This window comes from Contarinia nasturtii, unplaced genomic scaffold (genome assembly GCF_009176525.2).
Source record: "Contarinia nasturtii isolate CC-2019 unplaced genomic scaffold, AAFC_CNas_1.1 Cnas_scaffold_695, whole genome shotgun sequence".
Lineage (NCBI taxonomy): Eukaryota > Metazoa > Arthropoda > Insecta > Diptera > Cecidomyiidae > Contarinia > Contarinia nasturtii.
In genome coordinates this window covers 5,347,837-5,353,406 of record NW_022198046.1, presented here as the reverse complement: position 1 = coordinate 5,353,406, position 5,570 = coordinate 5,347,837, and positions in this window count along the sequence as shown.

Sequence of the window (5,570 nt, the reverse complement as noted above, 5' to 3'; positions counted from 1 at the left end):
GGATTGAAAAAATTATGTTTGAATACAAATGCAGTGTATGCTTGGATTAAAATGATTATCAATTGGATCAAAGACGGAAGATATAATAAAGAATTGAAAATTCGAGAATTGTTTTGAAAATGTGTTCTTGGACACGCCAATCCAATCCACACAAAAAAACGCGAAATTGACTTGAGCTTACTTCTCGGAGACATTTCGAAAATCACTCATGCAATTGCTTTCAAAGATTTTCTGGAATACTGATTAATTTAGAGGGAAAGCATGACTAATAACAGGAACTTTGGTTGGATAAAATGAAAAAAAGGGGAAAATCACACTATGCGCCATCGATAATAAAAGAGATCTACAACAATTCAGATTACTTTTCAATACAAAATTGATATATCTTTACAAACTACGAATGTAATTAAGTTGAAAAATAAATTATACTATGGAATTATCATCAAAGAAATGATTTTGTGTTCAAAATTCGAATGTCATTTTTTGTAATTAAAGAAAAGGAATATATATTATCATGATGTAATATAGAAATTGGTCAGTTTCTAACTATATGTAAGGTTGACGCAAAGGTCAAAATGACGGAAGTTTTAGTGCAAAATCATACAAAGTTTTATTTATGGGCGACAAAACTAGAAGATTTTTTCTATAAATTTTTTCAATTTCTAACAATTTGCCCAATTCGGATGGATCGAAATTCCACTGGTGCTAAAATAAAATTCCAAAAGTCCTGCAGGTGGTTTGCATTTATTACAACTTTTGCAATTTTTCTCTACATATGTTGTGTAATAATTTTACGAAAACTGCTCATTAGTGCGAGAAATGAGTTTGACATTTGGACTGAATCGACGAATGCTTGCATTGTCACAATGACATTTTTGATTATTTTAATTGAAACACAGTGCACACCCAAGCAATTTACCGAATTCCTACAATTAAAAGATAAAACTGAAAAAAACTTAAAAATTTTGTGCTCAAAAAAAATGTTCGAGAAAGAAAAGTATTTGTTTTTCAAGAGCTATTGGCGAATTTTTTTAACTTATCAATTATTTGCGTGCGCTATCGAAATAAAAAATTTGCTTCATTTTAAGCAAGATTCTACTTGGCAATTTTATAGTTATTGTTTTGTGATACCAATAGCAGTCAACAGGTTAAGGTGTTTTCAACATCGATTGTATACAGGCACACTGAATTTCTATCTCAAACTAATTCGAAAAAGGATGGAAAAAATAGTTATTCAACTTGAAAATGTAGCCAGACAACAGCACCCCCATCATTTTATTCTGAGCAATCAGAAGATTATCTATGATTTGAAATTATCAATGCGCACTTTCACTTCGATTTTTCGAATGACACATTTAATCAACGAAATGTTTGGATTTTCTTTATTGATAACTTTTCTTGAGAATTTCGTTCGATTGCTTTCAAATGCGTTTTGGATTTATTCAAACTTATATTATGAACATTTCGAAAATGTACCAGATATGATACTCATGGTGATTCCAACAATCGCTCTTATCATCATACTATTGGAGTCGTGTGAAAATTCGTCAAAAGAGGTATTTGCGAATTTTGTAAGAGAATTATGTATATCTTTCTAATTATTATAAATTCAATTGAATCAAGGTGAATTTGTTGGCATTTTTGATAACCAGCCTTGAATTAAATGGAAAATATACAAAATTATTCGATGTATTGGTAAATAAATTGTTCATGTGCACATTGTTAAGAGATTTCATGTTCTTCATTAATTATTTGTATTACAGTTTCAAAGTTTTTCACTTCAATTGATGCACGAGTCAATGGTATTCTCCGTGGCTGGTATTTTTCGGCTTAATTTCACTTTGCTTCGAGCAGTAAGTAGAGGATTTTCAGCATAAACACCAAACATTCATTAATACATTTTTCATTTTAGATCATTGCTGGTATCACCACAAATATGGTGATTTTCATTCAATTCATGCCAGGATACGTCGAAACCCGTCCTTTTAAAACTACACAATGCAATAAAGATAATGGATTCTAATAGAAAATAAAACAAAATTAAATTAATTGGATTGACATTTAAAGCATTTCTAATTTAATTATTGGATATTCTTAGCCAAACATTTCCACAGCCGATAAATCGATGAAATTTTCAGCGGCCACTCAAAAAACCCTAGTAAATCAAGACATTTGTTGTCGCGAAAAACCTTTTTGGCAAAAAACCCTAGCAAATCGAAAGAATTTATTAATTTAACGATATGAAAGGTCATTTTCAATTTGCAAAGTTTATGACTGATGATCGACTTTAGAAATTTTGTGGACGAATTGCAAGGAGAAGAGACATATATGTTGTTATCACGAAAACCACCTAAAAAATAGATAAATCAATAGTTCATTTTTGGTGGTATTTAATTAAAAAACACTTGATATCGACTGGTTTTTCCTCCTTCAAAACTATTTTTTTCTAATGAAAACTACGTACCCGAATGTAAATCTTTTTATCCAAGTCGAAAAAGTTCATGACAGAAAAACGAAATGGACATAGTTGTATTGTGTATGCAATTTTTCGTATCTAAAATTGAAAAACACATTTTTAATAGAAAAAAATGTTTAATAAATACTCCATTTTAAACGCATACTATTCTATACAGAGCCTCATCGGAAAGTTTTTTCATAAAAATTGACTTAATGATTCGTTTTATGATAGCGGTCCAGCATTCAACTTCCGGCACCAATAACACAAACCCCATGAATAGTGGAAAGACCAGCGCATGTGCCTCTGTTAATTAAATAAACACCAATTTACCATTTGTAAAAACATTTTGTGTTCATACTTACGCCACAACGACTTGAACCGATTGAATCGAATTCTCATAAATATCCAATAAATGCTAATGGAAATCGAACAGAAATAAATGGTCATCACCGCTAAAATGGTCCAATTGAAACGTTCGTTTATGTGTCGGCTGATTTTCCAAAGGCGACCATAAAAAGATTTTAATTTTATCAACTCAGTCGTTATGTCGTTCAAATGAATCTTATGTGAGTATTTTTGTGATTTTTGTATATTTTGATGTATCTCATTTTGTATGAATTGTAGACGATCTCTTATCTTCATGTGGGAAAAAAAGTATAAAAAGCAGTTTTGTTAATTGAAATTTTTGATGATATTCACCCAAAAAAAGTGAAAAACTGTGTAAATCAGTCCAAAACGAATCATATTCGCTGTGAATTCACGAACACATATACTTTGTCGCCATATTCTATCTTTATCGGGTATGGTAAGTATAACAGCCATATCAAATCCAAATGCCACGAGAAGAAAACAAAATGATCTATTAAGCAAAAATGGTTTCAGAGATCTTCGTCGATAAAATGAACAGTTGTGCGGATTTCGACATGTATGTTTCTCAAATATTTCCTGATCGAATGCTTCAATGGATCTAATTATATTTTGGTCAAGACTTCCTTTTAGAAGGTTCTCGGAAATTTGAATGATCCCAGCAAAGAGCAAACCATGCACTTGCACAATATCAGTGAACGCGCCCAGTTTTGAGCCGCGATGCAAGAATTGTCGCGGATATAGGAATACAATGTATCCTTCAAGGAAAATTATTATTAATTGGATCAAAGATGGTACAAATAATAAAAAATTAAAAACTCGCAAATTTCTACGAAAATGCGTTGACGGACATGCCATCCCAATCCAAACAAAAAAGTGGCAAATTGACTTGAATTCATTTTTTAGATACATTATTGAAATCACGAGCTTACTGAATTCGAACTGAAAGTGTGTTCTTCTGAAAGTACACTGATTGGTTAAAATGAAGTTAATGAGCTAATTACTAGGATAATCAGTTATGATTACAATCAAAATCACTTTTCAACTTATTTACGCACATTGCGCTTTTGATTTGTAACATAGATATGTCATAATATGAAACAGACAACTAATAAACATCAAATAATATTGTAAATCAAATAAAAACCGAACATAATCATTTATAATTACCAGGACTGAATGTGTTCGATGCTATCACTCCAGAAAATGAGTATTTATGTTAAAATATGATGTAATTAATGTTTTGGAGTAAGTGTAAGAGTGGATGTTCAAGTGTAGTGACAATGAAAGCATTCAAATTTGATTTAACGGCAAGTCCAATTCGAGTAGATCGAAATTCAACTGGAGCAAAAGTTTTTCAATGAGCTAAAACTATCAATGCGCATATTCAATTCGATTTTTCAATTGACACACTTAATCAACAAAATGTTTGAATGCTCTTTATTGGTGAGTTTTCTTGAGAATTTTATTCGTTTGCTCACTGTCTTCTTTTGGGTTTATTCAAAATATTACTACCACGATTTGGACAATGTATACGGTATGTATAAATTGGTAACACAATTATGATTCAAATTCTTATGATCAAACTCTTTTAGATATTGTACTCGTATCAATTGCACCCATTTTTGTCGTCATCATGTTATTGGCGTCATGTGAAAATTGTGCAAATGAGGTAAACTATTTGATTTTGCGAGTTCTTTTGTAATTTGAAATGAATCATTTCTACAAATTTTATTTCATTTGTTACTTCAATTAAGGTTGGGGCTCTGAAATTTTTGGTAACGAATCTTGAATGTAACGCCAAATTCGAAAGAATTTTTGATTCATTAGTAAGTAAATACATTTGATTCATTTCGTTTTTATTTCATTTAAATGTTATATTTCAGATTGAAAACTTTTCACTTCAGTTGATGCACGAGCCGATTATATTTTCCGTGGCTGGCATTTTTCCATTAAATTTTACTCTATTGCGAGCAGTAAGTACAAGATTTTTACCTTCAAACTTTCCAGCTCTATTCAATTTATATATATCATTTTAGATGGTGGCTGGTATTACCACAAATATGGTTATTTTCATTCAATTCATGCCTAGGCTGTGCTTTAATAGGCCATTGGATCACACGATAGATGGTTACCATTGATCAGTGTTTACAATTATTATTCTAAGACCAAAAAAATGTTAATTTTAACACCAAAAATATTTAATTAACAGCAACATAAAATTAGTTAGTCATTAACACAGCCATATATTCGAATATTGATCGTATTGTCACCTTCCAACCGTTTTTTTCGATTACAAACATTCTACGTACACCGACTTTCCCAAAGAAATAAATAAAAATAAAAATATACCAAATATTAGATAGATTCAACACCATCTAAAACCGTTTTTTTTTCATCTTTTTTCTTTTAAATATTTCATCATTTCAGTGTTGTAGAAAAAAGGTGATTTCACGAGGTTAAATATTTAAACTGATTAGTGATTACAGTTAAAGTACTGTAAAGCATAGTATATGTGCGAGAAATACAATGAAGCTGATCGGTGATCAGTGTACTTATAATCTGAAATGCATGCCTTAACAGTTTGTGTTTGATACTGGACGGATCCAGAATCAATATGAGATGAGCTACGCAAATTAGTTGTCTTATAACATCTAAATTGTTTTCAAGTGTTGAGCGTTCTAATTACAGTTAACAAAAGAATGTCTGGTGTTTTGTTCATTGTTACAATTCCAACGCAACAGGA